Below are 17,588 nucleotides of genomic sequence, written 5' to 3'. Positions count from 1 at the left end.
CATCTGTGCATGAATTTATTTTGTACTAATAGGTACTGTTCCTGCTGTACTGTATTTTTGAGTTATTAGGCTTTCAACTTTGACTGCGTTTTTGAAAATGCCTGGAAAACAATACTTTCTCTTGATACATTACTTGCTGTTCTCATTAAAAATCGTGTACCTTAATGTAAAATCAACATTAGCCTGCATAAATGAACACAGCATAAAGTTTAGTTGGTAAACTTACCATCATTGTGGTGTTTGAACGGAAATCCATCTTGGGTTCGTCTGTACTCTGCAGTGTGATTTGTTTTGATGAACAGATAATAACCGGTAATTTACTGGTTGATGGTTCTTCCACAGCTTGCTGGGTGAAATGGTTCATGGAAATGTGATGGCGGAAACGCTTTTTTGCTGCGTGAAACAGCAGACTTAATTTCTTTCTCTCTCACTTTCGTAGGTGTTTTGCGGGTAGGTAGATTTTTCTAAATCGCCTTTCAAGCTGTTTGCTATTACATCGGGAATTTGGGTCTATTCTGGTGGTGGTTTGGCCGCCATGCACTGTGCTGTACTGAACCGTTCAGTCTGAACATTTCTCCCAGTCGTGAGTAATTCCGTTTCATTCACCATATTTCTGGCGTCGTGTCTGTAACTTTCTCGACCATAATCAATTCTTCTCTCTGTGGTCTCCGTTGTTCATAATTGTAAGCATTCATCCAACTGGCAAAGCAAATTCATAGGTTACCAATTTTCTCCAAATCTATCACCATGGGTGCTGTTTTTTTGGATGAGCTTGGTCGGTTTTCATATTTCTATAACACATAATCAATTGGATTTTTTCACATTCCATTAGACTTTATCTATGGTCTTCTCATCTTTCAGGCGTTTTTAGTGTGCACAGCTCTGGAAAGGCAGGTTCAATGCTCCATTTTCACAGTAGAGGCAAATATCATTATCACCGCCTTAAGGAAAATATCATTCCTTGAAGTTCACTACCTAGTCTACGAAAAAGCCCAGACCCAATGGTTCTGATTGGCTCGCGAATGACCAAGGTCAGGAGCTGATGTTATTTTTTACCTCGAGAATGACCAAGGTCAGGAGCTGATGTTATTTTTTACATGTAATATTATCAAAGGTATAACATATTCACCGAAATGTTTGGATCTGGTATAAAATTTCACCTCTGTTCTATTATCTTGCAATTTTTTTTTCGGAAATTCCACAAATTCGTACTCACCGACCCCGCCCCCCAAAAGAACGGCCATTTTGTAATCGAAAATCAGGTCGTCTCTCACTCGTCTCAAGACCCGTGAAGAGTAAAGACGCTTTGCAGGTTGCCGACCGCCTCCAGAGTACTCATGGCCAACGTTCCACCAGAAGTAGAGGTGAGTGCTTTCTTATTTCTTTGTTCAAACATTTTTTTAAATTTAACTGGGTGTAAGTTATTCGTATGTTATAATGAATGTCCATATTAGACGATATAACGCGTGAGTGCATGTGTGTTGTTCCGAAACAAGCCGGAGTTGTAGCGGCTGTTGGTGCAACCAAAACAAACCACAGAGCAGACTCTTATTTCGATTTACCATAGAATTGTTTCTGTTTTGTCAAAGAGATAAAAAATTGTGGCATATAAGATACTTTGGAGCGCCAGCAGTTTACGTTGACGCGGGTGTAGTCTGCCAGTGTTCTAGTCGCGGAGGAATATCACCATAAGAAATCGGTACTAAAATGACGAAACCATAACTAACCAACCTAAGCTAACCTAGTGCAACGTGTCCTTACCTAGCCGGGGGGCGCTTGACCCCCCCAGAAAGATAGAGAACATGGCTTTTCGTGTGGAACTACTTACCTTGGCGGATACCATGGCGGACGGGACAAACGGCGTTACGTGACTTCAACGTAAACTGCAAACTACCCGATACTTTCGTGGGTTGTTTCCTCCTTTAAGCCCCTTTTACATGGGTCAAGTAGAGAGGCAAGTCAAGTGTGCAAGTAACTTGCTTCAAGTAACTTGATGGGTGTAAACATTACACTTGATCAATATTTTGTGCAAGTCAAGTAAGAAGCAAGTTGACAGTCAAGCAGAAGACCAAGTCAAGTGAATAGACACGAGGTCTATTTTGAGGCAAGTTGCTGCCCCTCCATTCACCACTGGCAAGCTACTTGCTACCTACTTGACTCATGTGAACATGCACTTGAATTTCCAGCTCAGTTGCAGGACAGACGTTGTGCCGAATAGTACCGTTATTTTATTTTACTCATCGTTTTGTTTTATATATTCAGAAATGCCCTCGAAGTGGACTGAAGATGTAACATACAAGTATGTACTGTTGTATATGGTGCATGAGTGTTTGTGGAACATGCATATCGAAACAAGGGGTGCTCTCGTGGACAAATGCAAGAAAATGGAAATTGAAAATTATACAGTTAATGATGTAAAACAGAAAATTAAAAGTTTAAGGACAACATTTAAGCAAGAACAAAGTAAAGTAGAACAGTCAGAAAGATCTGGTGCTGGTACTCAAGATGTGTTTATATAAGCCTGCAATTAAATGATTTCCACTAATGAAAGACATAATGAAAGAATGAACACTAAAACGAACATCACAAAGTAATTTGGCGAGTACATTTATTAATCAAACAAGTTAGGTTACATTAGGCTATATATATGCTTTAATTTGTAGCTGAACACTGCACATCCCTAGGCCTAACCTAATAAACCGTACTAATCTTTTCTAGACATATATTTTGATATAAAAATTCAGTGACACTGTTTTTAATCTTTAATGAGGTATTCTGTCCTGCCATGATAATTTACCATCTGCCATTTCAAGCCTCAGTGAGTTTGGCGATGGTGTAATGTAGATCTAGTGCTCTGGTTTTTTTTTTTCTTTATTAAACTTCATTACTTTAGTAAATCATGAAATAAGTAAATAATTTCACTTATTTTACAGGAATTACTATAATTATTTTTTTATTTTAATGCTAAGGAGCAGATTTTTATTTTTTTAAGAACAAATTTTACAGCAAGTGTTTATACATATTTCAAATAAAGCCGTTCTGATTCTTGGAAAGAGGAGAAACTTATTTTTGTAACAAAGGAATGTTCTCATTTTTTTAATAGAACAATTATTTACTTTGTAACAAATAAAGATTATTTAAGTCCCAGAGTAGAAATGCATTTTGCAACAAGTTAACAACAATTTTATACTGAAGCATAAATGTTTATAGTACTATTTCTTTTTTATTTTTTTAAGTAAAAATATATTTTGTTACAGAAAATATATTTTTTTATTTTTGTACTACAAAAGTAATTTATTTTTCAAAAATAAGTAGAGCAAATCATGATACAAACAAGATGTAAAAAAAGGGCATCATAAAACTTAAATTTTCATTTTGTGTATCTTACCTTCATATATTCATGCAGCTTGTTGTAAATTGTGTCACAAACTTCTGGGACAATCTTCGAAATTGAAGCAACTGAAACCCAAAATTGGTGCTGTAGATTTCTGAATGAGTATCCAGTTGCTAGATATGTGAGAGTTAACTCTAATTTGATTTTAGCTGGTAATGCATCTCTCATCAAGGTATAATTTTTCTGTATCTCCGGGCCAACTGCATTAAGTAGCTTATTAAAAACTCTTGAGGACATCCTCAAGCAGGATCTATATTCACTGGGATCTTCCCAATACATCTCTCTTAAAAGAGTTGATAAAGCCCCCATGTTCATTTCTCCTTTTTATCCACTCCCGTACCCAAATTCGCTTTTCTTGAGTAACCTCCTCCTCAATTATATCTAGCATCTCACTATACAATAACTTCGACACATTTTTAATTACAGTCGTCATAAGACCCATTGTAAAACAAAGAATGTATGTGGATGCTCCAAATGCACAGCACAAACTGAGAGGCTAGTTGCCTGATTCACTGGCTTTGTGTATACAAGCACTTGCCTTCGAAAGAGAAGCCGTCCATTTGCTCACTTGACTTGCCTCTCTACTTGACCCGTGTAAAAGGGGCTTTAGTCTAGTGATATCGAGAAAAAGAAGCTTGGCCTAGGCTAGGCTCCCGCGTAGGCCTGCGGACGGCCTATCCAAGCTGTTCTTAGGAAAGGTTACCGATAACATATCCTTTACATACACGGCGTTTCAGCAACAACTAATCCTTTTATACCAGGAAACTTCATATTTCTACTCTCTAATTTGCAGTGTTTTATTTCTAACAGAAATTTACAAAACCGCATTTCAGCGCATATTTTTTGTCCGTGGTCACCGATTGCTTTAGCTGTAGCTTATCGATTCACTCGATGATTGGTATCTAGCCTAATCATTCTCGCACAATTGATGCATCTTACTTCCCCAAAGTTGCATTCTGTCGTTGCATGATTGCCACCACAACTGCCAAAGAATAGTGTATTGTTGGCGTTCCTTCTCCAGATGCTCATACCTCTGACAGTAAAAACAGGTCAGCACAACTATGCTATACATCCCTCTGTTTCACCATTTTCATGAATACTCTTGTGAATTTAATGTTCAGTATTTCACATTTTACAACGATGTGAATGAGTTGTCCCATGTGCAATAGGGTTCTCTAACAACCAGCTTATCTTCTATAACTCCAAAAGGTTTCATAACATTTACATATTTTTGGTTTGTTTCCCCTCTACATTATTCTATATTCTGGTTGCTGCCACGTCTGTGCTGTATGTGTTAGCAAAACTGACAATAACATTACCTCTCAAAGGTAATCCTCGTATTGATAAAGGGTATAAATATAAGGGTATTTTAGCAACATAAGTTTTCTTCAAAATGATATATCCTGAATTGTGTGAAGACTTATCACTACCAAATCCTTTTGCCTGAACTGTAGGAGAATATGCCTAGTACAGAGTGGAAATCATATAGTTCAGGAAATGACTTTGTGACTAATAAAGTCTACACGGCCTTCAGGAAGGATCTTTGATCCTTCCTGAAGGCCAGAGGCCTGTAGACTTTATTAGTCACAAAGTCATTTCCTGAACTATATGATTTCCACTCTGTACTAGGAGTTGTCATCTTTACTTAAGTTTATAATATTTCCATCCTCTGCCTATTATCCAATGGCCTGCTTCTGACTGCATAGCAAAGACGTCCTTCCAGCTCATATATATATATATATATATATATATATATATATATATATATATATATATATATATATATATATATATACATACACATACATACATATACATACACAGTATATTTATAGTGTATATAACATATATAGTATTGTGTACATATAGCATACATATAGTACAGTATATATATATATGTACTGTACACAAATAGTATATATATATATATATATATATATATATATATATATATATATATATATATACAATATATGCTAACGTTACTATGAATACAATGAATCAATAAAGGCTAACAAAACAGTTTTTAAATTTATGTATGGGATATGTAGACCTATGTGTACCCGAGTCTAGAGGCTGTTTCTTTTCTTTAATTTCTAGCCTATAAGGAAATTTTAGTTTTGTCACCATATGAACGTTATTTTGACAGTGTGAATAAATCAAACGTAACATAAATATTCCAGTGCTTCCAAAATTAAATTATACATTACAAGAAATCTACAGTAATAAAGTTATATTTTCATGTGCAGCAGGTTTCGTAAACAACAAGCTTAATTTACATCAATTACACACCGTCTATATTAATTTCTTAGTAAAAGGCGTTTCAATTATTACTATTTTTTAATTTCAGTTTCCAAATCTTTGTTAACAACAGTACCTTTTGAGGCAGAACTCGTATTGAAAATGGGAAAATACCTTTAATGGCATCAGCAACCTCTTCTCCTTAGTGATCGTTCATGAACGCTGTGTAGATTTCAACGTTCAAATTCGTTTCCTTAAGTATATCTTCATATGTTTTCCTCTCTTATGTTTTGAATTTTCATCTTCATTTCGGTTTTGAATATTTCCATCTTCTGTACGTTTTCCAACTGCCTGCTCGCTAACTACTTGCAAAGTAAGTCTTCTTTCCTGCTCATATAAGGGCACTATGTTTTATTAGGCTACTATAGTCATCATATATATATATATATATATATATATATATATATATATATATATATATATATATATATATATATATATATATATATATATATATATATATATATATATATATATATATATATTCAGTATATGTAGTATATATGATAAACAGTACAGTATATTTTCTATACTGTATATTATACATACTATACGTTATATTTATATCATGCCCTTACTGTAATAAGTAAATCGGTAAAGACTATAAAAAATAAATTAAATTATTTTTCGCAGGCAAGTTATCTTATAGGAAGGTTATACAGATTAAATGTCTCGCGGATTTGTAGACCTACGTGTAACCTAGGCTAATTGCTCTTTACTATAGGAACGTTATGTGGGTCGTGTGAATGAATAAAAGCTAACATGTGAATGAAAATGCACTCAAAGTTAAATAATGGGTTAAAAGAAGGCTACTGTAATGTCTTGATATGACTTCTCTCACTCAGTTTCTTTCACTTCCGGAGAGAGGTTGGTGGTGGGGGGGTAGGGGAGAGTTGGACACGTTATTCTTCGAAACTGCTCTCGTCTTCAGGTTACTAAGATAGTTCAGGTAACTACAGCAGGTTTGAATACACTGATCCCAGTATTTAAATTAAACTTCAAATACTTGAATCAGTGAATTTCAATTTCTGTTATCTTTAAACTTCCACGGTCAAGTGTAGATATTTTTATAAGGGAATGTGGCATACTTCTTGAGAGGATCGATATGGTTGCTACTAAGTCTGTTTTTGTGAAGACTTTTATGTATGGATGGACGCCCAATTGTTTTGCGTGCATGTATGCCTATACTATAGGCTGGTAATGAGGCAATGAACATTATGTAGCCTAGACTAGTTTCGGCTACGGAAGTACACTTTTGTAACCCATCTTGTAGTCATGGTACTGTTAGTCTTGATTATAATAAGATATTTAGAGTAGGCCTATATATATATATATATATATATATATATATATATATATATAAGAAAAATGAAGCTCATTACTTTTGAGGCAGACCTCGTATAGATAATGGAAATGTCGTTAAGGGCATCAGTAACCTCTTCTCCTCAATGATCCTTCCTGAAGGCTGTGTAGACTTTATCACTCACAAAGTCTTTTCATGAAGTATATCTATATGTTTTTCACTCTGTACTAGGAGTTGACATCTTTACTTCAGTTTATGTTTCCATCCTTTGCCTATTATCCAGTGGCCTGCTTCTGACGGCATAGCAAAGTCGTCTTTCCAGCTCATACAAAGGTGTATGTAGGCTACTGTATATATATATACACGTATATATACAGTATGTTTATACAGTGTGTATATAACATATATATAGTAGTGTGTGTATATAGCATATACAGTATACAGTACAGTATATATATGTACAGTACAATAGTATATATATATATATATATATATATATATATATATATATATATATATATATATATATATATATATATATATATATATATATACTAAAGTTACTGTGAATAGAATGAATTGATAAAGGCTAACATAAAACATAAAAATTTTTAAATTCATGTAGTGGATATGTAGGCCTATGTGTACCCGAGTCTAGAGGCTGTTTCTTTTCTTTAATTTCTATCCTATAAGGCAATTTTTTTTTTTTTTTTGTCAATGTAGGAACGTTATTTTGACAATGTGAATAAATTAAACATAACAGAAGAAATATTCCAATGCTTTCAAATTAAATTATACATTACAAGAAGGCTAAAGTAATACAGGTATATTCTAGTGTGCAGCAGGTTTCCTTAACAAAAAGCTTTTCTTCTCCAACTTAGAAAATGACTAGAAATCGATTTCTATCAATTACACACCGTCCACATCAACTTCTTTGTTAACAACAGTATCATTTGAGGTACAACTTGCATTGATAATGGGAATACCTTTTAAGAAAAGAAACAGCCTCTAGACTCGGGTACACATAGACCTACATATCCCATACATATAAATTTAAATATTTTTATGTTAGCCTTAATAATTAATTCTATTCATTGCAACGTTAGCATATATCTGTATGTATATACGATATGTGTACTGTACATATATACACTGTACTGTATATATGCTATATACAGTACACACATTACTATATATGTTATATACACTGTATAAACATACTGATATATACATACATACATACATACATACATACATGCATACGTACACCTTTGTATGAGCTGGAAAGACGGCTTTGCTATGCAGTCTGAAGCAGGCCATTGGATAATAGGCAGAGGATGGAAATATTATAAACTAAAGTAAAGATGACAACTCCTAGTACAGAGTGGAAAACATATACAGATATAGTTCAGGAAAGGACTTTGTGAGTGATAGAGTCTACACAGCCTTCAGGAAGGATCATTGAGGAGAAGAGGTTGCTGATGCCACTAACGATATTTCAGTAGGTTTGAATACACTGATCTAAGTATTTGAATTAATCTTCAAATACTTGAATCTGTGAATCTCATTTGTTGTTATCTATAAACTTCCACGGTCAAGTGTAAATATTTTTATAGAGGAATTTGGCATACTTCTTGATAGGATCGATATGGTTGCTACTAAGTCTGTTTTTGTGAAGACTTCTAAGTATGGATGGACGCCCAATTGTTTTGTGTGCATGTATGCCTATACTACAGGCTGGTAATGAACATTATGTACATTAGGTAGCCTAGACTAGTTTCGACTACATAAGTACACTTCTGTAACCCATCTTGTAGTGATGCTACTGTTAGTCTTGATAATAATGACAGGATATTTAGAGTAAACCTACACACACACACACACAATTATATATATACATGAATATATATATATATATATATATATATATATATATATATATATATATATATATACTGTATATATGAGAAATGTGCTACAGATGAGTGTTTTGCGTCACATTTCATACTTATAAAAAATTCATAGAAACATAAAATAACTCCATGTACTAGCTAAGCATTCTAACTGTCATTTGTGATAAGCTTTCCTATAAGGCTGGGCATACGCTGTGTTAAGCCTTGGTTAAATTTTATTTGGTCTAGGCTATGTTAGCATGCAAACTAGAAAAAATTCCTAGAAACATAAAATAACTCCATGTACTAGCTAAGCATTCTAACTATCATCTGTGATAAGCTTTCCTTTAAGGATGGGCATACGCTGTGTTAAGCCTTGGTTAAATTTTATTTGGTCTAGGCTATGTTAGCATGCAAACTGGAAAAAAAAAACATCCTATATTTTTGCGTTGATGTCTTGTACCTGTAAATTTGGACAAAGTGCTACTTTGTGGATCTTTATACAAAACGCCAAATAAGCTCCACAAACGACAAATCAACAAATATTACCGCATTTTAAGATTTAAACCGGTTTATATACACTTTTTAATTTGCATAGTGTGTAACTGAATGATACCATACAAATCCTCACATCCCATCATACCAGCAACGTTCCCCAGGTAGGTAGTGCCGTTAGTGGACCTCACACGGTGCACTGTAGGCATTACTTAAGGTTCTTTGCAGCGTCCCTTTGTCCCCTGCAACACCTTTCATTCATTTCACTATACCTCCGTTCATATTCTCTTTATTCCATCTCACTTCCCCTCCCCCTCTCGGGCCAGCCCTAGGAGAGCTGTTAATCAGCACAGTGGTCTGGTAAAACTAAGGTATACTTACTTTTTTCCCCCCCTCTCCTAACAATTGTTTCATAGCGCAACTGCGAGGTTTTCCTCCTGTCACACCTTAAAACCCTTTTACTGTCAATTTCCGTTTCAGCCCTGAATGACCTCATAGGTCAGTGCGCTTGGCCTTTGGCCTAAATTTTGTATTCCACTTCTTATATCAGCAATGCTCTTCCTTGTGTCATTGACTCTTGTAGGGAGGCAATTTCAGGCCACATGCACCAGTCACTCTCTTGTTGGGCAGATGTTCAATTTATTGTTGTGTCCATGACGGATAACTCAAAGCGAAGCCCACTTGTGTGTGGCAACAATGAAGTAGACGCTGCAACATCGTGACGCCATATTGGCGCTCATTACCAAGCGGGTTCGTTTTCAATCGGTGCATCGAACATTGGACACTGAGAGCGCATAACGCCAACGCTACCGCAAAAGCAACCTTGTCTACGGAAACAAGGCTTTATTTTCGTGTTCTTTAACCGCTGCAAATGTAAATGCAACCGCGTGAATGGAATCCTAGCCTAAGCCTCTGTCCAAGGTCTAGAGCTTGCCTGTCTGTCGTTGTTTCTAAACCAGGCATCGGTTCGAATGCGGCCAGGTACGAAACACTTATCAATTATCAACCTTGTTAATAGGGCAGGGCAATCATTATGGTTACTGGCATCATTTTGTTTTTTGAGTGAATTATTGATTGTAATAAGAGTGCTACCAAACCCTAAATCTGACAGTCTTTAATATTACAGTTGACTAAACTCTCCCATTCTTCCCCCTTGCAGCTCCTTCGCTGGGAGGCCAAGAAGCTTAGCCGTCGGACGAGGTTCCTGAACGTGGACGTCATCAGACAAATCTCCGCCCTCGAGAAAGCGTCAGGTGAGATCATGTTTCGTCTCATTCCCCGGAACAGACGCTTAAGGCTGTCTAAGGTAGGATGTATAATTGATTTTCATGGTTTGAACCAGGGGGAATGCAAGGAGATCTTGCACTCTTTTCTTAGGGACTGCGTGGCACACGGCGTAGAAGAACTCAGGATTATCGTCGGAAAAGGGCTGCATTCGCTTAATGGGGAGCCGGTTTTGAAGGGCGTCGTCGAGAAGTACTGCGAAGATCGTTGTATTCGTTGCATCCCTGATCCGCAGAATGAAGGACGTCTCATCATCCGTCTCAAGAAGTAGGGTTCCGCAATTTCGTCCCGCCATCCCGGGATTCCAGGAGGTGATGTAATTAGGAATTACTAGTTTCTCTTTTCGTCGTCAGCAAATTATTTCCTTAACGTAATTTCTTTGATATAATGATGTTACGTAATTTATTTGTTTAAATAATGCCGTTACATAATTTGTTTTTAGATATACTGATTAAGGTATGTTATTATCTTCGACTTACCTTTCTATTCACTATTATTATCTTTTTCTTTACAGCCATTTAAACCTTGTTTATATTTCTTATTACGTGTTTTTTATATATTTCAGGTTTCTCTAAATTGCTTCAGTTTTTCTAGTCTTATTATTATTTAAGTTTCTGTTATGTACTTTTCTTCATTAGGCTGTTCTATTTTCTTGTTTTATTTTATTAATATTTGAACTTTAACCTTTGCATTTTCTCATTTTATTCGGATTTTAAACTTAAGCCTTGCACTTCATATTTTGTGAGGATTTTAAATGTAAGTTTTGTACTTTCTAATTTTATTAGTATTTTAAATCTATGCGTTACATGTTTAATTTTATTGGTATTTTAAATTTAAGCTTTGTATTTTATGTTTTTCCTTAAATTTAAGAAAACATTTATGAATAAGTTCAGTAGGGTTGGTCCTGTAGCCAGGGGAAAGGGGGAGGGGGTTGCCGTTGGTTTCTGGCCATCATAAAAAAAAATTGGGAAGGTTTTAAACATAATTTTCATTTCTACCAGCTTAGAAGCTGTCATTGTACTTTGAATGAATTTTGGAAAACTCATATTCAATTAAAATTGTCTTTTTAAAAATATTCTTCTAGTTACATTTTTTAAATGTTATTTTAATTAAAATTTTCTTTTTTAAATATTCTTCCCATTAAAATGTATTTTTTAAACATTTAGTTGAGATAAAATTGTCTGCTTGAACAACAGGCCTTCAGTCTACTTGCTGCTTATTATAGATACAAAATAGTAACTGTCAATTTATGAATACTAAATAATAAATAAGTGTATGTAATGACAAATAAGTCTTGCAGTGTCATTGTGCAACGTTCAATCTCAGAAGCTGGCTACGGGACAAAAAAGAAAAAAAGAAAAAAAAAAAAAAAAAAAAAAAAAAAAAAAAATAGGATGCAAAACAGGGCCGCCTCCACGTGGGGCACCCTGGGAACGTTGACTCGACGGCGAAATGGTCCTGTAGGTTTGTGTGATAGAAATTAATGCAAATAACCACTGACTTCCCTTAGACACAGAGCTTATGGGCACAGACTGTGATACACTATTCATTTTAACTCATGTTTGTTTTTTTATTATCAGTATGCTCCTGCTTTCCCCGTAGAGAGGGGTAGTGCCGTTAGTGCATCTCACGCGGTGCACTGTAGGCATTACTCAAGAATCTTCGCAGCGTCCCTTCGGCCCCTAGCTGGGACATCTTTTGTTCCTTTCACTGTACCACCGTTCATATTCTCTTTCTTCCATCTTACATTCCACCCTCTCCTTACAATTGTTTCATAGTGCAACTGTGAGGTTTTCCTCCTGTTACACCCTTTTTACTCTCAGTTTCCCTTTCAGCGCTGGATGAACTCACACGTCCCAGCGCTTGACGTAAATTTTATATCACGTGCCATTCTAATGTTTTTGTTTTGCATTTCATTTTCTTACACATTTAAATCTAGAGTATATTTCTGATTAAATGCTTTGATTTTATTAGTAATTTAGGTTTCTGTTTACGCATTACATTATTTAGTGTTATGAGTATTTTAAGTTTCTGAGAAGTGCATTATTATTTTCTAAAACCTTGCATTTGCTTGACGTGTTTCTTTATAGTCAGGGAAACTTCATAATCGATCATTTATTTTAACTTTTCAGCTGTCGGGTCACAAAACTATAATACGAGACGCGTATTTAGTTTTAATTAAATTTAAGAAAACACTCATGTTTAATCTTGCCTTAATTAGACTAAACTTGATTCAACAATAAGTTCAATAGATTGCAGGCCCGTAGCCAGGGGAAGGGCGGGGAACGATTTCAAACGTGTCATTTTCCTTTCCATCATCTCGGAAAGCGCCTCTGGTAATGTAGCTGTTCTAATGGGTTTCAACTTTTTATATTTATTATACATAATTTTAAAAATCAGAAATATTAACATTTCTAACATTTAGTCGAGATAAGCTTGTTTATAAGACGCGATAGGCCTATTGCCTGCTCACGGCCTATTATGGGTACAAATAGTAACAGTAAAGCTCTGTACAGTAAATAGTAAAGAAGTCTAAGTAATGAAGAGTCAGTGTAAAAGCTCTAAAATGTTAGTGTGCAAAGCTCAGTTTCAAAAGTTGGCTACGGGCCTGAAAAAAAAAAAAAAAAAAAAAAGGGATGCAAAGTAGGGCCGCCTCCACGTGGTGCATCCTGGGAACGTTGACTCAACGGCAAAATGGTTCTATAGGTTTGTATGATAAAAAATCAATGTAAACAACTTGCTTGTTTTTCGAAGGAGACAAAATTAATGTTTGTGTTTGTACTTGTAAAGTTTGAATTCATACTCTGTCTGTCAGTATGTCTATGTATTTTATTGATCAAAGTATTCAGTATGTCTATGTATTTTATTGATCAAAGTATAAGTGTAAATGAAACCATCTACTATGAAAACCTCAATTAAATTAAAACAAGATTTATGCTTTTTAAGAGTTAAGGTAAAAAAAGACAAAATAAACATAGCAGTTAAAATATAAAATCAAAACCGTGGATTAGGCCTATCGGGGAAACCACGTAAAAAAAAAAACGCGCCTACGTACTCGACCTCATGGGTGGTGTGGAAGAGAGTATACGTTTTTATTACTGTATAAACTTAGGTATGATAGATTCTACAGAGAGAGAGAGAGAGAGAGAGAGAGGGTTATTTTGATATTTGTTTTCCCTTTAATATTTGTGACTTATGAAGGTTTCTTCTGAAGCTCATCAACTCTTGAGCAGCATATATCAAACTTTTCAATATGTTTTAAACTACGGATGTTCACTAACGTAAATTACACTCGAAAACGAAAATTTTTATTAAAGTTTGAGAGCGGTAGCTTAGATTTCAATACTGATTGTCATTTACGCTGAGAATTTTGGTGACGCTCAAAATTCACCTCAATTTAAAACAGATTCTTGAAAGTGACAAAACTTCACAAAAGAACAAATTCCCCAGAAATATGAAAAGCTATCTCCTGAAGATACATTTTTATTGATATTTTTTTTTTGTACAAGAGCTATTTGTCAGGTGTAAAAGTATTACTCGCGTTACAAATGACCCCTTTATAAATAAGCAGGGTTGCTTTCAGTGTATGCAAATAATGTGGTGATTCTTTTAGTGTCTGTCCTGACAATCAGTTGTAAGCGTCACCGATTTCTTCACTCTGCTAGTGAATGAATTTGTCGAAGTCTGCCGTGCTGAATGAATGAATAAAAATGAATAAGCAAAACCCTATCGAATGTTACACACATCAATCAAATTTATTCAGTGATATCTTTGTCGAAATGCCTCACAAGACATTAATTTCAATTAATAACAGGTAAAAAATGCGCCGAAGTTTCTTCAAGGCCACCGAAAATAGATCTATCTTTCGGTGGTCTCGGTACAATGCTGTATGAGCCGCTTCCCGTGAAACTTTAACCGCAGCCCGATGGTGGCCTATCCTATATAATTGCTAGAAACATGATTAAGACTAACTTTAACCTTGAATAAAATAAAAACTACTGAGATCAGAAGGCTGCAATTTGGTATGTTTGATGATTGGAAGGTGGATGACCAACGTACTAATTTGCAGCCCTCTAGCCTCAATAGTTTTTAAGATCTGAGGGCGGACAGAATAAAGAGCGGACGGACAGCAAAGCCGGCACAATAGTTTTCCTTTACAGAGAACTAAAAATGGCACTAATAAATTTGACATTTTGCAGTTTGTTATGTAACCACTCCTTCGTTATCTATATTCATCACCCTTAATTTGTAGTTAACATTTAATGCTAAATGATCATCTCCATATTGTCATATATTTCTATTCCTTAATTTCTCTATTGTTGATCACCATTTTATCTTTTTTTTTTCTTTATTACGAACTGCTTTGACTTCCGCCACATATAAATTTAACTATTCACTGATCAATTTATCTCCTATATACCCTTTTATTCCAAAGATATTTTTCCTAATTCTCATTTATTATATTTTATCCAATAATCTGTTGATTTTTCTACTTTTCTGAATGCCCAATCGTTTTAGATTTTCCTGTGTTATATCCCCATTTTCAGTAAATTTTCATAATTATATTGCAAGTGAAAGGTATATCCACTAGATTTTCTCTAAGTCTGACCCTCCTCTCTCTCCCTCTCCTCCGAAGATCGAGACAAGAGAGAGAAACTTCTGCAAACTCCCATCGGACCTTAAAGAAGGGACATAGTCTGAGATGTCAAGAAGTTTTCCCATGATACCAAAATCGAGGTTCTGGAAAAATTGACCTGGAAAGGCGGTGATCATCCTCCTCCTCCTCCTCCTCCTCCTCCTCTTCTTCTTCTTCTTCTTCTTCTTCTTCTTCTTCTTCTTCTTCTTCTTCTTCTTCTTCTTCTTCTTCTTCTTCCTGATATTACGTGACGCCTCCACAGACTGTTTCGCTCACTTAGGTCGTCTTCATTTCCACGTGAATCGAGAACTAAAACCATTAGCCATACAGAAATTTGGAAAAATCAACTGATTATTAGAATATAATTATATAGCTTCAACATACGCAGATAGGCAGATAAATAGACGTAAAGGAGAAAGGCTGGAGAAATATCATTCATGTAATAAACGTTCCCTGGAAATATGGGAGACCTCAGTAGGTAACCAATTTTTCAATAAAAGCCAAAGCGCTCCTGTGGCAGTGGCGACTCAGTCTTTAGGGTTTAAAATATTCATTCATTCAGCACAGTCGACCTCAGCCAAGTTCCTTTAAAGGAGAAAAATAAAAGAAGTAAAAAAGATCTCTGATGGCACTGTATAAACAATTTTCCATATTGGTAAAAGGTCAATATCGACATTCGTAAATTATTGTGCACATCACAAGAGCCCTGATGTCGATCGTAAAAATATAGGTTCTGAAACAGAATTTCATAATTTAATTTTTTTTTTATTTAGTATAATAAAATAATCTGACAGTGTTATTTAAAGGGAATACCGTATCTATACAAGGCTTGCGTATTTAGACACTGCTTTCTTTGTTATAAGAAGATAAGCAATCGGCGATGTAACAAGAAAAATAACGATAATAAGCATTGCTCCTGAATATAACAGGGTTACTTTGCATTAACAACTATAGTCTGACTTTTCTTCCAACCAATATGGTCTTTTATTTTTTAATCAAACATTTTCTTTTACTCGTATTGAATACTGATCCTATAATTAATGAAAAAAAAAATGATCCGTTACTCTCAGTACCATGAAATTTTTGTGGAAAAAGGACACAACAAATTATCTTCATTACAGTCATCCCCGTTGGATGGTAGTGCCGTCAGTGCACCTCACGCATTACTTAAGGTTCTCTGAAGCGTCCCTTCGGTCCCTAGTCGCAACCCCTTTCACTACCGTAACTCCGTTCATATTCTATTTCTTCCATCTTACTTTCCACCCTCTCCTAACAATTGTTTCATGGTGCAACTGCGAGATTTTCCCCTCCAGTTTCCCTTTCAGCGCTGAATGACCTCATAGGTCCAAGCGCTTGGCCTTTGCTCTAACTTTTATACTCCATTCCATACATAAAAATATACTTAAAATTCACAATGACATAAATTGCTTTAATGAATGCCTTTGTAAATGCATCCATGCCTCAAGGAATGCCCTTACGAAACAATTCTTTCTATTTACAACGAAAAACTAGCATAGAGAAATCCCTATTTGGAATAAATATTTTAGTAAACCAAACTGCTGTTTTTTTTTTGGAATATCTTGCAAAAATAAAATTAAAACACTACAGTTCGATAAGCCAATATAAACCTTGATAACTGATAAAATAAAAAAATCACTACAATTCGATAAACCAATAAAAATAATTTTGAACATTTACCAACAGACACTGAGCTATCTCAGTCAGACAGCAAAATTGACATTCATGCACCCTAGACTCACGGGTCTAGCCACCGCACCAGTCCCACACAAAAGTTGGGAGGTTGGCGCGCATAAAATCTCCGTAGACGGCAATATTCTTTCCGCGCGTAAAATCCGTGTGGGTTTACTCGAGAGAGAAAATGACACGCCATTTTCGTTTCAAACCTGGCCGTGATGCAAGGGAATTAAAAGAGAGTGCATTTTCTGACGGTTATCCAGAAAGAAGAGTTAAAATGATCGTCTCTCTCTCTCTCTCTCTCTCTCTCTCTCTCTCCAGGTCATTCTTCCGGAGACCTGGCAGAGGCGTCATGGGAAAAGTTCCCTGAGTGACTACTTCTTGGCCTCCCCCTCCCCCTCCTCATGAGCTGCTCGAGTTATCAGGAAAGTTTGGGCTGGTTTCAGGAATTACCCTTGGGGGAAAAACAGGTATGATATGAAAAGGGGATAATTTTGGTCTTTGGCCTCCCTTAATTTCCGTTTGTCTGTCTTTGCATGTATATGTATACACATACATACACATACATACATACATGTATATGTATAC

At 35.4% G+C, this 17,588-nt stretch overlaps 1 long non-coding RNA gene across 1 annotated transcript; it reads left to right on the top strand.

The window, feature by feature from the left end:
* The first annotated feature begins 1,272 nt into the window (after positions 1 to 1,272).
* On the top strand, positions 1,273 to 13,299 carry LOC136829469 (uncharacterized). The gene is made up of 3 exons (XR_010850397.1): positions 1,273 to 1,364; positions 10,545 to 10,638; positions 10,763 to 13,299. It is a non-coding gene; the product is annotated as an uncharacterized lncRNA (long non-coding RNA).
* Positions 13,300 to 17,588: the final 4,289 nt, after the last annotated feature.

Source organism: Macrobrachium rosenbergii, chromosome 44, assembly GCF_040412425.1.
Source record: "Macrobrachium rosenbergii isolate ZJJX-2024 chromosome 44, ASM4041242v1, whole genome shotgun sequence".
NCBI lineage: Eukaryota > Metazoa > Arthropoda > Malacostraca > Decapoda > Palaemonidae > Macrobrachium > Macrobrachium rosenbergii.
Note: the sequence above shows the minus strand (reverse complement) of the source record. Positions and strands in the feature narration are given on the sequence as shown.